The following is a 19,394-nucleotide window of genomic DNA, read 5'->3' on the forward strand; positions in this document are numbered from 1 at the left end:
TGTGAAGTGTGTACTCCTGTTAAGCTCAGACCCCTAGGTTCCCTGTGTGATCTTTTCTCTAGAACGTCTGCCAGAATGGAGCCTGCTTTTGATCTCAGTGATCTAGTTTATTACAGTATGCAGGAGTTGGAAAGGTTCTGTAGAGAGAGAAACATAGGGGTGAGCGAGTCAGACACGGTGTACGAATTGAGGAACTACATGATTGGATGGCAAGCAGATGAATGGGAACGTGAGCGCAGTGAGGAAGAAAGGGCCCGGGCCTCACACCTGGAGGGTGGTGGGTCCGTGGGGAGCCCTGAAGATTTAGAAGAAGATGACAGTACCTGGACTCCAGTAGAGAGTGAGGACCCCGTAGGTAGGGAGTCCCTTGCTGGGTCCAGCGTAGGAGATAGCGCCTCATCCCTTTCCTTGTCCCCTGAGTATAGTGGTAGTTTTCTGGATTCCCCAGTGAGGGTGGAGTCCAGGGGGGGCAGCGATATAAAGTGCAGTACAGAGAGTCCCAGTCCCCCGAGTGTGGTACCTTGTTCCCGAGAGGAGGAATGTAGGTTGAAGTTCAGGGGCAGTAAGAAGCTGTCTCACCAGTCTTGGGAGGAGGCTGTGGAGGAATGTCATGATGCACTGGTGGACTGGTTGGTGTTTAACCCGGAGCAGGATTTGGATGGAGTACTAAATATGATTATCAAGGAGCAGATGCTCAGTAGTTGTTCTCCAGGGTTGCGCCAACACCTGTTGAGGTATAACTCTTTTTGTCCATTTGAACTTGCAGAGGAAGCAGAGCGCTGGGAAAGGGCCAGAGGTTCTCTAGTGTCATTAGTGAGTGATTCCAACAATAGTGGGTCAGAGATCCTCCAGCCCAGCGTGGTGGAGGAGGCTCAGTGTAGCCCAGCTAGGTCCCAGGATAGCGAGGAGGGTGTAGGGGCTCGCTGCCTGGCTCAGTGGAACAGGAGTGAGGGGGTGACCGAGGGTCCCCAGACGCCCGAAACCCTGCCTCAGGACTTGGATGGTTTCATGAGGGAACACCAAGTTGGGGACCTAGGCTGTCCTGTTAGTCCACTTGAGGAAGATCTCTTAGTGAGTGGAGGACCTGGGGCACCTGTAACCAGGGCTCCTGTGGTTCTGGAGTCTGGCGGTACCGCTCCGGTAGGGAGGGTACAGGAGTCCAGCGTGAGTGATTGGGGGATGAGTTCCCCAGTGGAAGAGCCGGTGGGTCAGGGACTTCCCAGTTGGGCTAGGTTCCCGTGTAGTGACCAGGGTGACACCACTTCTGTTCTGGGGGATCTCCGCGCACTGTCAGGTGGACAGGGGACGGGAGATCAGCGCCAGACAGACAGTCGCTCGACATATGTGTCATTTGATAGCCTCAGGGGGATGGAGTGGAGATCCCCAGAAGTCCTGGAGTGCCAGGCAATTATTCCACCAAAGGTTCTAGGCCGGAGGTTGGAAGGCCAGGTTCGGGATCAGCCTGACCTGAAGGGTGGGACGTCTGTAATCAGCGTCCCGACCAGTTCTTCTTCCAGAGGTACCGCCCCAGTTGGTAGGGAGCAGGGTTCTGGAAGGGGGTGCAGAGGGTGGGAGAGCCCACCTCTGCCCCCGGTACAACCTGAGGGGTTAAACCCTGGGTTGGAATGGCGTTCTAGGTGTACCCCTCGCCAGAGGAGGAGGAACCCTAGGAGAAGAGGTAGGGGGAGGAGAGCCTTCCCTGAGACTCCTGGTCCGCCTGAGGGTGTAGACCCTAGGCTGGAGAACCAGTGGCAGTCTAGTCCTGTCTTTCAGAGAGGAAGAGTGGAGAATGGCCGCTATGTGCCAGGGGTTACTACCCCCCACTCTGTGGTTAGGCAAAGACCAGTGGCACCTGGGTGGCCTAGGGCCTGGTCTTGGCCGCGGACAACTTGGGAGTACCAGTGGGGTAGCCCAGTTGGTCCAGACAGTGGTGTTAGAAAGAATTCCATGAGTTTGCCGTGGCGTAGAACCGGAGGGTGTCCCTGCAGTTGCGGGCCCGCGTCCGTGTTCTATCGCCCCAAGCAGGGAAGTCCATCACGGTGGTGATTGGGCTGCCCTGCGTTTTGGCTGGAAGGGGGTTGTGTTGGACTTGGCCCTTCTGGCAGGTTCACCCCTGAACTTTTTTGATTTTTATTGGTGACTGGGTATGGTGATTGTTTGGTCTCTGCGCACTTTCCCTGTGTCCCAGGGTAAAGTGCGTGCGTGCTCTGAGTGCATGTGGTGAGATAGGCCTGCCCTCCCATAGGAATGCATGGGGAATGTATGTGTCCCTAGTAGTTCCTGATGCCTGGGGTGTGCAGGCCCGAGTTTGGTATGTGCGGACTCGTGGGAGTGAATGCTGCGCGATGATGTGTGCGGCGTGCATGTACCTAGTGTGGAAGTGCCACTTCTAGAAGTGGGCACTTCTGTGTGCAGTGTGTCTGTCGCGTGATTGGCTGGTCATGTCATGTGACGGGCTAGGGATTCCCCAGTGTCAGGATGAGTCACCCAGTGGTGAATGGGGAGATCAGCAGCTAGATGGGTGGGAGGAGTCCACCTGGGTCCTGAATAGGACAGGGTTTTCCAAACACAATGCTGGCCCCGCCCCCTGTGGTGCGACTGACGACCCTAGCCCTTCCAGTGAATAGAGTGAGGGGCTGAGCACATCAAGGGTGCTCCCCAACCAGCTGCGACTGGTTTTCCCCCTCACCCTGACCCCAGAACAAAGGGTTTGCATGTATAAAAATGGGGCTGTGTCCCCACAGAGACTGTTCTTTGCCAGGATCCTGCCTGAGGGGGGCTGCTGCTGCTGCTGGACCAGAGGACCGCCACTTGGACTACCTCCCTGCCTGGAGGCCCAGTGAGCTGGCTCTGGGTCCAGCCTTACCCCCACCCCTGCCTTGCTGTGTGCAGGGGAGACCCTGGCTGGACTTTGTTGTTATCCTTCTTAAAGCGCTGGGAGCGCTTTATTTGCATCCCTAAGCGCCTGGAAGCGCTTTTCTTTCCCCCACAGCGTTTGGATCTGCCTAAGCGCTGGGAGCGCTTTACTTGTGTCCTTCAAGTGCCTGGAAGCGCTTTTGTTTGCCTTCAGCGCTCGGAGCGCTTTATTGCTGAAAGCCGGTGCCCACCCGGCGTTTGCCCCGTCTTTGCCAATTCTGACGTCCCCTGGCAGGTGCCCACCCTGCCAGGGACATTGCCGAGGTCGTTGGCGGGTGCCTACCCCGCTTATTTAGTTATTTGGTTGGCGGGTGCCCACCCCGCATAAATGCCAATCCATTTATTATCTCTAGCGGGTGCCCAACCCCGCCAGGGACTTTGACTTAAACACGGGAGCCTACCCCGTACTGCGACCAAGGAGACCGGGCCGCCGCACTGCCTCCGGCGACCCGGAAGTAGACGAAGTCCCGCCTCCCCGAACTAGGAAGCGGACGGGAGCCTACCCCGTGCTTCCCAGAAGAGCTCCGGTGAAGAAGGTTCCAGCGCGCCGTCTGCCCCCAGGAGCCGAACCTCGGTGAGTGGAGCTTGGCATAGATTGGGGGCTGGTAGGAGCAGAGATTGAGCGGTCCCGCCGTGCAGGGACTGCTCCCGGGGACAGTATTGATTTAGAGCCCCGAGAGGCTCCTGCTGTGGGGGCACTTTGTTTAAAGAGCCCACGAGGTCGCTCCAGCGAAGGAGCAGTGTCTGTGTAGAGCGCGAGGTCGCTCCAACGTCGGGGGCATTTCTCTTCAGAGCCGTGAAGGCTCCAACGTCGGGGGCATTACTCTGCTCTTCCACGAGTCCCCCGGGGGGGGACTCCAACAGACGGGGGCATTTCCCTTCAGAGCCGTGAAGGCTCCATCGTCGGGGGCATTTTGATAGAGTCTGTGAGACTCCAACAAGGGGCACATTGTTTCTTGAGCCTAGAAGGCTCCAAGGGGACATATTGGTTGCTCAGAGCGCCCCGAGCGCTCCAACGAAGGGGAGCATTATTATTTAGAGCCTGCGAGGCTCGAGGGGACATTTTGGGTGGACAGAGCCCAGAGAGGGCTCCAGAGGCACGCTGGTGCCGGAGTTTGTTCCACAGCTGCCCAGCACTTAGTGGGCAGCTGCAACGTTTAGGTTGTACATTGTGCGCCTGGCTTGCGCAGCCTGCGCAGTCCAGCCCTGACTTTGTGGACCTGTTGATGTTTACATATGTACTTTTGCGCCTGCGCAATGCCCTTATGCTATGTTGATTGCTAGCTGTACCTATGCGTAGGGGAAGGTCTTTCCTAGTGTAGGTTGTGCTTTTATGCGTCATGTGCTTTGCTTTACACCTCTGAATGTTATGCATCATGTGTTTATGTGCTTAGACCCCTACAGGTAGAGTGATACTTAGGTGGTTGTTTTCTCCTTAGTACAGGTGGTACTAGTGAGGTCCTAGTTCCCTGCGTGGTATTCCTAAAGGTGGTTAGGGTTGCGTAGGTGGTACGTTCTGATACCAGTAGTTACTGGTTGTGTGCTACATGTTCTATTTTTAGTGCTACAGTGATTGTATGTGCTATGTTCTAAAATATTATTCCCACGTTCTAAGTGCTATTCCTACAAAGTGCTAATTCCTGACAGTGGTCCATGTGGCCCTGTCCCATGTATATATAATCCCTTGTAAATTCTGCCCGTGCCTGTTGGCACATTGTAAAGTGTGTGTTTTTATCTAATGTGTTGTGTATAATACAAAGGTTATTTTTATATAATACCTTGTGTGGAGTTCCCTTTGTGGTGGGCCTTGGGTGTTGTTGCTGGGTGCGCGCGCAAACGCTTTACACATCGCCTCAGGGATAAGCCTGTCTGCTCGTGCCAAGCTACCAAGGGGGTGAGCAGGGGTTATCTTTGGCGTGTAACTCCCCAGCCCTGACTAGAGTGGTGGTTTCTGTCTGGCTTTGGCGCAAGCCCTAGCCAACCAGAAATCCCATTTCTAACACAATCCAATACATTAACCGCACCCTAAACAATTTAAACATTCAATCTTCTACCATACTTGGCCAATCCATTCATACCCAAAACAACTGACTCATACTTGACTAAACTGAAAGGTCCTTAAACAACTACTCCTTATTGAACACAGATAGTTTATCCGTGTTGGACTTTTTAAGACAGTTAATTTCTTAATAGACACTTTAGACCCAAAGAGAACATCGAGGGCAGGACTTTTTATATGGAGTGTGTAAAGGACCGACTGGTCAACTGGTCCTTTCAGTTTAGTCAAGTATGAGTCAGTTGTTTTGGGTATGAATGGATTGGCCAAGTATGGTAGAAGATTGAATGTTTAAATTGTTTAGGGTGCGGTTAATGTATTGGATTGTTATTTATATTGTGTATATATATGTTTGCACTAGGAATGTTTGTCTTTATCACACAATTAAATGATGCTTAAAACAAACAAATAAAAAACTTTTTGAAGAATAGGCAATTCCTAAAGCCCCATCTTTTGTGTTTCAATTCATGAAAGTTTTTCTAAAATAGTGTGTTATCCTAATCAAATCCAGATAGGACTATGTGTTTTGTTCTTTAATAGAGAGCTGTACTGTCAGCACAATCCTATTACCTTTTACAGAGTTATGAAAGTCAAGAGCACATGTGTGGAATTTAAATTACAATACACAGCGCTATTCTTCTCACCTGAAATGTGCAATGATTGTTTCTCTCTCAGAAGTCTGTTAAACAGGGCCTGTTCCTGCCAGTAACACGTCTGGGCTGCATTTGCCTAGCCAGTGTTACTTGTGTGAAATGTGCATTCAGTCCTGTTTCCTCGGCATCTGAATAGTGTTGAAAACCATATGGACATCTAAGCACTATAGGATTAGTGGTTGAAAACAAGTTTAGAAAAACAGTTGGCAGTAAGAGAAGTGCTCTCCTGGCTAAACTGCCAATCTGGGGACCTGGGTTCCAATCTTGATTCTTGCAATTGACAATAAATCCAGTGACTTTGGGGAAAAACGGGGCAGTCACACTTTTAGCCACATAAATATGTGTGAGATGTATGCCATGCAAATTTGGAACTCCTCAGTTGATTTACAATGCTCTGTTACTACCATGTTAGCTCGCAAGAGATGAGTTTTCCCTCACACCTGCTTGGGCTTATTTTAGCTTAGGAGCATTGTTTACAGTGGCAGCTGCTTAGGAGGAGCAGGGGTGGTGGGAAGAAAAATAATATAAATAAACATACCTTCGACCGCCGTAGCCTCTCCTCCGTCCTCACTTGGCATTGCAGCAGAAACGGAAGCACCCAGGCTCCCGGACTCTCGCAGCCAATCACGACGCTGCATAAGCAGCGTTGTGATTGGTCTGAGCAGCCTGTGTGGCCACTCAGGCAGTGCCTGTGAGACTGGGCATGTTCTCCACTGGAGTGTGCAACACAGCCAGGTGGAGAACATGTTAAGTGTGCATGACTGTTTGGCCGGCCCAACAGGGCTAGCCAAACAGTCATGAGCACTTAGGGGATGCAAACCACTTCTTACTCTGGCGGGCTCAGCCCCACCTCACCTACCCAGACCCAACCTGACTTCGAGTCCCGCAAGGAAAAATAGAATAATAATGTGTTGTTATTATCATTTTATTTTTATTTTTTGCACTGCTCAAAGAGTAGTGGGTGAGGCAATGCTCCTCCGCCTTAGCGGAGGAGCCGCTAATGATTGTTCAACACGTTCAAACAAGAGAAAAATTAATAATTAACATTTCAGGAAACTCTATACAAAGCCTTTCATGTTATGCAAAACCATGTGGTTGAAGGAGATCTATGTTTTTTCTGCCAGTAGGCCATCAGTGATGTTTCCTAAATTAAACATGAGCACTTTTTGGTGGACAGGTCACCAATGTTGCTGCTAAACATATTTAGTAGCATTCTCTGTGCACCTTGCTACGAAGAGATGACGCTGATAATTTTGATAGTATTGTTCTAGAAAGTTTCTGATAGTATTGATGATGCTGAGACATTTATTACATATATAGTATGTAACATGTATAGTCACTTATATGGTATACTAGATGAAAGTGATTACAATGAATTACGCTTTCATAAACAAATGTATGCATATTAAAATTTTATGGAATACATGAGTACATTTTAATCCTTGATGGGGGGCATTTTTCACTGAACATTCAAACTTTAAGCAAAGCAAGTGTTGAACCTCCATCACACTATAGTACACTCACGCACCCCTGTGCAGCTGTTTGGAATATTACTTCAGAGGTTTGTTGTTACTGACAGTGGAAGCAAAACCTTCAATGTGAAATAATAGGAACATCTGGATGCAAAACATCATACTGCAGTGCTTCGAAAACAATGAATGCCGTTGAGTATGTGTACAAATGCAAAAACAATGTTTGTGTACAGCTTGAATATTTATTAGTTGTCTTTATTTACTACATGCACACAGAGAGCATCAAATATGACAGACATCACAAGATTAGTGACAAGACACATAGCATTAATCATGTTCATCATCTTCAATTGCAATGATTTTAGGAGGTGCTTAGAGGCTGCCAGACAAAAATGAAATTCATGGCAAGTATGATTTTAGAAAAGTGATTCTAGGCGAAGACAGTGGCCATGGCCCTGTTTTCTGTAGGGCAATATAAATGCGGAGCCCAGTGTGCGAGTGAGCGGTTGAACAAGATACAGGATGTGGCCAGGCTTGAACTCTACGCAAAGGGCCTGCTGAGCATGCATGACAGCTTCCCCCTGCAGTCTCTAAATGCAATTTGACATGAGGTCATGAGCAGTACATAGGAGGGTATTTTAGCATTCTTTTTAGGTTTCTGCCCATACCATGAGTTCTCTTCAACTGACTATTTGTCAGGAATTAGTTTGATATCTGATCTTAATAGGAAACAATTTGCACCCTTTTCAGAGACTATATAGCACGCTTGTGGGTAGGCTACGAAGAGCCAAGTGCCTCAACGGATTACCAATTTGAACTAATTCAGTGACACTTCTCTACTTTGGAACATGTTCATAGCGCATGTGTAGCTGCACATTTAATATTGGATTTTTTTTTTACCAGATCCACCTGTTATTTGCGGGCATCATTTGTCAGTTCATTGTGAAGATGCAAGTGACAACTGAAGCTAGAAAGCAAATTCTACAGCGCTCTGTATTTAATCTGGTATTCCTTGCCCTATTGGGGATTCTTGAGTGTTTTCTGTTTTTTGTTATGGGAAATTCCAAAGCATGTCACCGGGCTGAAGCTCCTTGTACTTGTTATGGGAGTAAGAGGTTTTTAAGAAGCCAGCAACATTAAGAGGTTTTGAACTGTGAAATGTAGTACTGAGAAGATTACAGTGAGTGCACTCAATTTAGAATAGGAGTTGAGAGTGAAGGGAGGTGACAAACAGAAGAGGTGTACTATGTAAGTGAGTCTCATGCAGAATATTGGAAGGTGGTCGTCTGGGCATCAGAATAGCTGAGTTTGAGCAGTAGATTGGGGTTGACCACCAAATGGAAGTGGGTGCCCATGAATCAGATGGGAGGGATGTGTCTTGATTGATATCTCAGAACGTTTGTTTTTGTGTGATAGTGTTAATATTTGGATCTCCCAAAAATGGTAAAACATGCAATCAAGAGATTCAGAAAAAAGAGAACAACTGAAATTAGCATACAACTAGAAGATGCACCTCATAATCTCTGAAATAAATACACAAAAAGCAACTTCAGTTTTCTTATTATATGGGTTTGTAGTAGACGTGGTACAAATGTCATCTGAAACACACACATAGTTTTTGGAGCAAATCTCAACCAATTATTCCTGTTATAGAATATATCTTCAAACCACATTATTTGGCACATTTTACCTGTTATTAAACCACAGATGGAGCCCTTTCAGTCCTTAAGGAGAGTGTAATTGAAACAGTCAAGTTGAGAACACTTCTAAACAGAGTAGGCGTTTGTTCTGAACAAACCATCTAAAAGCTTTTCTTTCCAGATTTTGTTTTGTCAATTAAGAGATCGTATTCCAATATAAACCTTTCACCATAATGCTTGGAAAGTACAAAACACCACTTAGCTCATGCTCTGTAATTTCCAACTACAGTTCACATCAAGTGAAATTGCTTTCCAGATTCGGAAACGATTTACGAATCCTTGCAAGACAGAGGCTCAATTGGTAAATAACCCTCTTTAAGATCACCAGCATGCTTTGAAGGGAACGAATACGGGTGCATAGTCACACATTTAACCTACATTACTATTAGTAAAAGGTACTTGAACCACTAGCTTTCTAATCAGGTGACATTAAAAATCAAATAAGAGAATAGTGCATGAATAGATGACACTGCTCTGCCAGAGGGCCCTAGAAAAAGTAGTTTGTTGTTTGGTGTAAAGGTTTGTAAGCCAATTAGCTGCAAGTGTGCAATGCAATATTTGCTCGACATGTACAAAACATTGAAAAAGTCTGTCATAAATACCTTTTAGTCTGTTGATCGTGTGTTGTGGACCCCCAAAGCAGCAGGGTCCAAATTAAGTTTCAGTGTGTAGCGTTGCAGCTGAATCTGAGTTCTGGCCTGGATCAGGGGTGGTTGGTGTGGTTGGTATTGCTCAAGGATTCCTAAACAACAAGTTTCTGTTTGATGATGAAGTTCTTCAGTAGGAATGTAGGGTAAAGTCATGCACACAAGAATCCGTTTGATGCAGGGATCTTCCGAAATTCTGTTTATTGCTTCCAAGTGCAGGAGCAATGCTTCTATTCCTATTGTTATACTAAAAAAAAAATATATGGCATTCAGAAAAAATCTGTACCTTTACAACCAATAAAAATGTTAATAGTTATTACAATGTACTTGTACTTTATTGTTGTATTCCATATAAGCACAATGGGAACCTTGATTAACAACTGGTTAACACATTAAACATTAAACAAGTTAATGAAAATGAAATAATACTGATATGACATTTGGGACTGCAAGCTATTCAACTTTAAACCTATTTACAATATTTAAACTCGATTTATTTGTTCATGTGTGTCGTTGTTTGTGGTGTGTGTCGTTGTTTGTGGTGTGTACTAGTGGTTGATGAATATTACTGTAAGTAGTCTGATGTCACTCGTTTTTAAATCAACTGTGCAAAGTAATAAACTGCGGTAGTCGTACAGTATCATAATCCTGTGCTGAAAGTGACTTATATAAATGTACCAATATAAAACATTTTGCGCAAACATTATGAGTGTATCAAGCAGTCCTGTACTCTTTGCTGTAAGATTTCAAATTGCAAAAAACCATAAAACTGCTAGAGCCCACACTTGTATTGATTTTACTTTCCAGTGACAGCGATCTCTGAGCGTTAAGACGTTTTTACTGTGTCAAAATATTGTGACCATGAATTTGAAGCTGTAAGGTAGTACTAAAATCTGGCTATGAGTGTCGTTGACGAGAGAATATCAGACTCTGGAACAGTTTTTCAATTCTTTTATTAATTTGCAAAATACCTTTGTGTGCTGTATAGTTTTATCAGTAAAACTGTGTGTCTGTGCAAATGTAATGTTTATTTCAATTGAAAATGTGTTGCCAGTAATGGCAATGAGCTACTGCATCGTTCATACTCCACTCTATGCCAGTCCACTCTATGACACTCCACTTTACTTTACTCTACTCTATGCCACTCTATTCCATTACACTCTATAACATTTTACGTCACTCCACTCTACGACCCCTCCACCACTCTCCGCCATCCTATTTCACTCGATGCCTCTCCACTCTACAATATGCCACTTTTGAACTTGCCATTCCACTCTACACCATGCCACTCCACTCCACACCACTGTACTCCACTCTTCACAACTCCACTTTATGCCACTCCACTCTACTCTGCACCACTCAACCCTAATACAATACACTCTACTCTGCGACATAATAATGTTCTCCACGTCACTCCACTCTACATGATCCATGTTACACCACTATAAGACACTTTGTGATAATCCACTCTACTCTACACCACTTTACTCTACGACACTCCACTCTACCTCACTCTACGACTTTGCCACCCCACTCTGCACCACTCCAAAATACTCTACTCCAAGACATTCTACTTTATTCCACTCTATGCCACTTCACTCCACAACACTCTAAGACACTCCACTCTATGCCACTCTATGCTACTAAACGCTACTCCACTCTATGCCAATCCACTCTACTCCATTCTATGCCACTCCACTCCAGAAGACTCCAAGCCTCTTTACTCCAATCTATACCACTCCAATTTGTGACATTCTATTCCACTCTACTCCATTCTACTCCACTTCACTCTATGCCACTCCAAATCTACGACACTTCCCCACAACATTCCTCTCTACGACACTTCACTCTAAGATGCTATAGTCTACTCTATGCCACTCCACTCTATGCCACTCCACTTTACACCAGCCCACTCTACACCACTTTATACCACCCCACTCTTCACCACTCCACTTTGCAACACTACTCTACTCTACAACACTATACTCCACTGTACGCTACTCCACTCTACGTCACTCCACTCTACAAAACTGCACTCTATGGCATACCACTCCATTCTACTCCACTCTATGAGACTCCTCTCTAGGACATTCCACTCAACAAAACTCCATTCTACATCACCCTACATTACTACACTCTATGCACTCCACTCTATGGCACTCTAACCCACTTCACTCTGCAACACTCTACACCACTCCACTCTATGCCACTCCACTCTGGTCCACTCCACTCCACTTCTTCCTATGCCACTAACTTGTGGCCATACTGAACAGCAGCGACAGTGGTGTACACCATGGTTAAAAACACACTGGCAAAGCCAATAGTTCTCACATAGGTAAGACTCTGTAATGTAAACCACATATTAATCATTATAGAATATATGTTTTAACTATGTTGGACATGGTTGCCCTGTCTGCATGATCATCCCCAGACTTTTTTGCCTTCACCATCCAGTTATCTAAGCCCATTTATATTGGCTTTTAGGACTCTGTGCACTTTACCACTGCTAACAAATGCTAAAGTGCTTGTGCTCTCCTCTTAAAACATGGTAAGATTGGCTTATACCAAAATGCCTATTTAATTTACTTGTAAGCCCCTAGTAAGGTGGCACTACCTGTGCCCAGGGCCTATAAATTAAATGCCACTAGTGGGCCTGCAGCACTAATTGTCCCACCCACTTAAGTAGCACTTTAGACAACATGTTTCAGGCCTGCCATTACAGCCTGTGCATGCAGTATTAAGTTGCCATTTTAGCTGGCAAAATAAACCTTTTGCCAGGCCCAAACTTTCCTTTTTAATACATGTTACCCCTCGGGTAAGCCCTGGACAGTCCAGAGGGCAGGCTGCAGTGTATTTAAAATGTTGGACAAATACTTGTTCACTACTACAAAGTTTACCTCTACCATAGGATAGCATTTGAGTGGCTTTATTACATTTAATAAGTGGTCATTTCCAAATGGGAGCTTGTATTCAGTTCGTGGTTGGTGTCTGTGGAATTATAATGAAAACTCCTAACTTAAGGTAAAGTCGGATTTTAAATTACAATTTTGAAAATTGCATTTTTCTGCCTTGGCCATTTGGTGCCTGCAGTCTGTCTCTGGGTCACATGCCTGGGTTTCATTGACAGTTGGGCTTTGTGTATTCCTCTTTGCGAGCCGCACACAATAGGGAACTTAGGTTTGCCTGAACGGGCCATCACTGGCAGGATGGAAGAGAGGTGCTGGTTGCAGCCCCAACCACTTAAACTAGAAGAGGCTGTGTCCTGCCTCCACACAAGGTCTGCATACCCCCTTTGGTTAGACTGGAGTGAGAGCACGGGAGGCAGGGCACCTGTGCACTTCAAAGGCATGCCTTTAGAAACTTCTCCCCACTTCAAAGTCATAATTGCAAATAAATATTGGAACTCATTCACCAACTCTTCAGTACTCTTCTGGAACTGTGGATACTCTGCCATGAAGAGGGACTGCTGTCCTTCTGGAAGGACTGCTACTCTGCTGGAAACTTTCTCTGAAGGACTTCGGACCTTCTCTACTGACCTGTTGCAGTCTTGCCTTGGTGAAAAGGACTGGACCTGCATCTGTTGAACCAAGTGATGGAGATAGGACTCGTATAAAGAGACTTGCTCATAAGCAATTCGCTCTTTTAACTCACTAACAAGTTACTAAAATGATTTTGCTTATGTGTTTGCTAACGCTAATAACTTGAACAAAGGACTAAAACCGCTTTAAACGGGGAAACTTTATTGCTCATGCGTTAACTGCATCCACGCAGTATGACGAACTAATGCTTGGAGGGAAATTCTTGCGCATGAGCAGAAGGCACTAAAATGGCGTCTTGAAGACTTGCGTGCATGGCATCTGCTTAGCTGTACCAAAACAAGCTATTTTACTAAACACTAATGCAGGAAAAGTATTAATAAGTAAAGTGGGAATAGAGTAGAAATGGGTGGTATACAGTGAAACCATTTATTTTTTAAAGTTACATTTGTCTTTCTGACTTTATCACTAGTGCGTATTTGGGCCTCTCATGTATAACTGAAGTAAGCTGAGTCGTGTGACGACTGCGCATGTCTACTGAAAGTAAACCCGGAATGACGACTCAGAGGTTTAACAAAAGCCAAGGTCGCAAAGTGTCCTAGCCTGGGAACGGATGGTGAAAAGTTCAACAGAGTGGACTTACATATTAGACTTTTAACAAATGTTGCAAATGAAATGTGAATGCAGGTGGAAAATGAAATTATGAATAAAAATTAAGGGGATGGATTTGTGAACAATGGTCGAAATGATTCAGATGACATTTAAGCATGGTGTGATGATCTTCCCCCCTTGCCTGACCAATTAGATCACGTATTTTTACGATATTGAAACTTTAGTGGGTGGAACATGAAGAACGAAAGGTATGATTGAGATAGCTTTAGTTAGTTAATGAGCACAAGAGAGGGAAAGATAAGCAGAGCCCGGGATGCTGTTTGTGAGTGGGAGATGCTGATGCTGGGAGAGATGCTGTGAGATGCTGATGAAGAAGCCGAATGCAAAACCTTCTATCCTAATTTAATTGGGTTAGATAAGAAGATCGCGGAAAAATCTCGAGGAGGAAGAGAGTGTCAGAGAGGGGTGCGGCCCAACCATCGGTAATCAAGAGGTCAACTATCCTGTCCTGAATCCTGTCCTGAAGTCTTTGTTGCCTGAACTATCCCAGGGGCGCCTTACCAGCCCTTTGGCCAGGGGGTTGGTCTTCACACCCTTCTTGGTAACTCTAATTTCACGTTATTTGCAGATGTTCTTTTCTCTCTCTGTCCTCTCCTTTCTGAGCATTAATCATTGCATGAGTCCAAAGTATGTGTTGATGATTAGTTAATTGAATTTTCTCTCCTAATAATGATGGTGATTGCACTGTGTATTTGAAATGGTTCACATGCATTTGAAATTTAGATAAAGATTTAAAACTTTCCTGAGTCTGTGGTTATTTACATTGAATAAAAAGAACAAGTTGGTTTATGATATTTTCACCATCAACTAGTTCAAATAATGGTCCATCAACCCGAGGAAAGAACTTTTTGATCAGTGAAAGGTTAGTTAGGAATAAGATATAACTAATCCTAAACATTGTGAAAATTATATAAACTTTGACTCCAGCGGTTTACTCAATTGTTGTGTGTTTATGGGCCCAAGTGAGTATATGGTAGTGGAGTATCTGTTGTTGTTGGTACGCTTCTGGATCACAAGGACCCCAAAGTGACTCCATGGCTGATTGGCTGGCCTCCTCAGCAGAGCCTCAGGGACAAAATGTTCCAACAACCCAGAACACTGCACCTGGACGCTGCTATCTGTGTGTCTACCCAGCCAATTATTGCCACAACCAGTCCTGGAAACTTGAAAATGGGCCTAAGGTGTTATGCTAGCTTCTGTGGATTCAGCAGAATGGATGTATCACCTCTGCTGTGTGGTGCCAACCCATGCAGAAACAAAGCATCGCCTGTGCTGTGTGGGTCTCCTCCATCTTGAAGACCTGCTTCACATTGCAGCCCGCAGATTAATTTGAACCGCCACTGTGTAATGAACAAGTTCTCACATCGATCATCAATGGTAGATTCGACAAAGACGAATGACTCTACATCACAGCCTGGCAGCTCCTCACAACTGACGCATTGCCTCAACTGTGCGACGCATCTTCGATGACTGACTTTGCATCACAAGCCCACATCACTGGGATTCTTGATGACAATGGAGGGCCTCGTACCGCAGCCTCGCCTCAACTCAGAACTGACACATCGCTTGGGCTGTGTGATGCATCCTTGATGCGGATCGACACAATACTCTGCAAACCAGGATTTAAGGTACTGATTTCAGCTGGCCTAACCAGGTTCTGGTAGCTGGCCTGTGCTCCATCACAGTCGGCCTGAACCTGCTACTCTGTCCTGGTCTGCCACAACCAGATATCCAGAGATGGCCCGCTGCGCTTTTGGTGCTATTGTCACTGAAATCTTTGAAATTGCATATCTCCGGATCTACTGAATGGATTTTTGTCTTTCTGGTCTTGTTTCATTTCTTACAAATGACCATATTTTTCAAACACGTTGTGGGATCCTTTTTGGTGGTTTTTATCCCTTATCACTGTTTGAAGTGCTCAATAAATACTTTACACATTCCATCTAATTTAAGAATGACTGCTCTGTGTAGAGCTACTGGAAAGTTGAGCACAGTTTATTTTAGGGTTGGTTGTGCCTCACCCTAACAAGGATTGTCATTGATGCTTGACCTGGGGTCACAACCTAGTCAACCAGTAACACAATTTCTTGCACACTACATTTGTGCTCTTCATGAATGTTTAATAATACATTTACCAATCTGAATTCACAGTAGTTGAAATTGTGTTGCCTGAAACACAACCTATTATGGGTATGGACACTTAAACTGACTTATATGGCATTTTATTTCACTCCTAGCAAGACATCTTCACAATTCCTCCAACACAATTATTATGTGGTTGCGTTTCTGACTCCCTTAAATTGGTTTATCATGGTATTTAGGGGAGTTCACACAACACGTTCCTAATACTTCAAATATATATATTTACAAGGCATATATTCAGAATACCCAAAAAGGACTGTTTTGAAAGAGGTATATTACAATCAATGGCCCTGACTCCTGACTACTTTTCACCCTGCCAGTCGGGTGCATTAGTTGACTTCAATTCCCAGGACTTTCATGTGAAATCTAGTGGTGGCCACCCCACTCTTTATAGAGTGGGCAACCATCACTATTGAGCTAGTGCTGAATGAGCTGACGTTCAAAGGTTTGTATTAGTGAAGCAGGTTGAAGCTCTGCGGGTTGAAACCCTGAGGTTTTTCCACCTCTAAATAGGGCAACGGGAACGTGACTTTGGCCAGGTAGGAGGACCACCACTTTATGGCTTTTATCCTGCTCTTCCAAGATCTGAATAACCTCCCCCCGTTGTGCTTGTTTTTTTTCTCACAATTACCTCTCTTTCTGTACTTCAGGTATGCTATACTGCTTGTCTCTGTAAAGATCCCCCTCCCCTAGCTCACTCCATGTGCTTCTGAACCTCGTCTGCTATATTGACTGTCAAATAGCCATCACTGCCCTTTACAGCAGTTGCTCAACATGCACATTTTCAGTCTGTGTTCCATAAAGCTGGTTGTCTCTCTATACAAAAGTTCTTCTCCTGCCTGTGCATGTAAATCTGTCCCTTTAGCCAACAGCTGACATTTAAGCACATACAATGAGAATATAGCCTTTAATGAGCTGTGCAAACATTACATTTGTAACAAAAGGGAATACAGCTTCCCACACATGCACTTGTACAAAGATAAAATTGGAACAGTGTTCCCAGTAGTTCTTCATATTGGGCTTGTTTCACAAAGGGTCTCCACACTCATGGCGGAGCCCCTGCAGTCGTGGTAGAGTCTCTGCACTCAGGGTGGAATGTCTGTAGTGACAATCCTCATTGCAGAGATTCCGCCCAGGTGGCAGACTCCCCCACGACTGCGGGGCCTCCGCCACAAGTGTGGATGCCCTTTGTTAATCAGGCCATTGTATTTGTTTATCATATTGTTCTTGGGGAATCTAATATGTAGATTTAATGGAAAGAAAAACAAAACAGGAATGAATTGGACACAGCAGTAATATTCAAACACTTAATGAAAAGAATAAATGCAGAAAATTTTCCCAAAACATAACCATGATTCAAATAAGGTTTCAAGTTCTTCAATTAAGAGGATTTTGAAGAGGAAACAAAAGCAAATAGCTATTAAATGAAAAGGGGATGATGTGTATGGAAATCTTACACATTCTTTATCTGAGTGAAATGGACACCTTTAACATTTACTACAAATTTACCTAACCATGCTAATAATCTGATATATGTCTTTTGAAGACTATTGAACTAAAGTATAATGTGTAAAAGACTCTCAACAGGTACTACCTTAATCAGGATATGGCACTGAAAATAGTTGTTCAGCTTAAGCAACCATGAACTGCAATTATGAGAAAACGCTAATTACACCAGTAGCAGGTACTTCTAGGCAGCTTGTTAGGAGCAATCAATTCAATAGAGGTATGCTTATAGGTATTTGGATAAATCTCCTAAATACGTTTTGGACGATGTACATCTTGTGTTCATTTATATCAAGAATACATCGGTATGAAAATATAGAGAAAGGTTAGCAAATGTATCCAAATGCATACAACATGACGAGGATTGGAATAAAACTATAATTAAATGAATATGTGTATATTTTAACGCAATAAGAGTGTTTACTTTGTTTCCAGAATTGAGTGGATGCTGGATTATCTAAGTCTATTAATGAGAGTAACCATTTACTATCAAAGGTGGTATGTTCACATACTTTACTGAAATGCATATGCCACAAAGCTACTTTTTTCAAAGGGTTAAAAGATCTTTTAAGAAAGCAAAAATATATTACTAAGTAAGTAAAATCGTGTAAAAGTTGGCAAATACCAGAGTGTCTTAGCGCTATTAGCACAAAACACCAGGGTAGAACAATGTTGTTATTTCCTTCAAAGGAGCTGCCTCTCTCTGATCAATTACTACTTCCCCATTGAGACTCCTGAGGTCACAATTCCTCAACTGAACTTTAGAGTCAGACTCTCAAACCACTACAGGTGCAACAATTTCATCTCCAACATTAAGAGTCCTGAAAACAATCTCCTGAGGTATTTTCTTCTTTCTATGTGTGCTGCAGAATGCAGCACATGTAGAAAGAGGAAAAAAGAGGAGAAAAGAAACTAATTTCTCCTCATTACTCGTCACCGTGGGAGACGTGGCAGTTTTGGCGCATTCCCGGGAGTAACATTTATGGTAAATCTGGAACTGCGTCAAAATCCATGGGTGTTGATAGAGAACACTTGCGCACCACCCATGCAACATGTCCTGGGGCAGAGTAACACAGCGCAGCAATTCGCATGCCTTGAGTTACTCTGGATTTATCAAGCCACTTAGAATCACACATGGTGGTCTTGCGTGGCTTTACAAATCGCACTTAGAGGTTGCGTAGTGCTCACATTCCGTTGATTGGTGCAAAAGCAATGCAACCCTTTGATAAATTTGGCCCAAAGTGTGCTGAGAGTGTACAGTATGTAAATGTCCCTGGAAGGTACATGGTATGGAGGACCCTGGGTTCCATTTCAAGAAGCCTAGGCATTCACGAAGAAGACATGAGGAGGAGAGGAATACCCCCAGACAGATTTGTGGATTGCTGCATTCCTGCAAGCTGGTGTAGAAACCCACACTTGAGGGAACGAAGAGACTCCCTTCACATCTCAAAAGGGAAGGGGCCTAGGCACATCTCAGGAAGGGACATGGGACTGATAACAGAATCATAAAGAGCAGGGCCAGGGCTCTGAGATTATCCTTTTGATGCACTTATCACTGTGGCTGACATACAGGTGTGAACTCTGGTCACTTGCATTAATTACATTGTGGACAATAAGCTTCACAGTTGTGCCTGCTGTGACAGACCTCTTTTATGATGAAAAAAAGTGCCCATTTTTAAAAAGACAGAACCTAAACATAACATTTCAAATACCCAGACCCTAAATTGCATTTGGTGTCTGGAAAAGGACTATAAGAATGGGAGATTGGGTCCCCAAAAAGCTGTCATCTGCCAAGCAGCAAAACAGGTTATGTGAGGAGGGGAAGCTCTGCAAGACTTATGCTAGTGACGAGGACTGGGGCCCAAGGCCAGCTAGTCTCCCTGCTGTGTGAGGGAACATCACCCAGGGAACCAAGACCACCTCCCTGGAGCCTGGTGCACCATTGCCTGCCTGCTTGCCAGCACTAGGTTGCCCTGTGAAGGAAGAGGAGAGAGTTGGAGGAAGCAATGTCCAGTAGATAGCCCTGTCAAAGGAATCCCTGAGCAAGGTGTAAGGAGAGCAGCTGCACACTGATCGGGTTGTTGCCCACGTTCA

The 19,394-nt window shown here is 44.8% G+C and overlaps 1 protein-coding gene across 1 annotated transcript in view; it reads right to left on the bottom strand.

Annotated features, from left to right (window-relative positions):
* Positions 1-19,394, bottom strand: part of ZMAT4 (zinc finger matrin-type 4) — a 2,296,526-nt gene that overhangs the window by 2,002,683 nt on the left and 274,449 nt on the right. Inside the window, exon 2 of the mRNA XM_085633137.1 lies at positions 9,400-9,691. The gene's annotated coding sequence lies outside the window, so the exon portion shown is untranslated. The remainder of the gene's footprint in view (positions 1-9,399; positions 9,692-19,394) is intronic.

Source organism: Triturus cristatus, chromosome 11, assembly GCF_964204655.1.
Source record: "Triturus cristatus chromosome 11, aTriCri1.1, whole genome shotgun sequence".
NCBI classification, from domain to species: Eukaryota; Metazoa; Chordata; class Amphibia; order Caudata; family Salamandridae; genus Triturus; species Triturus cristatus.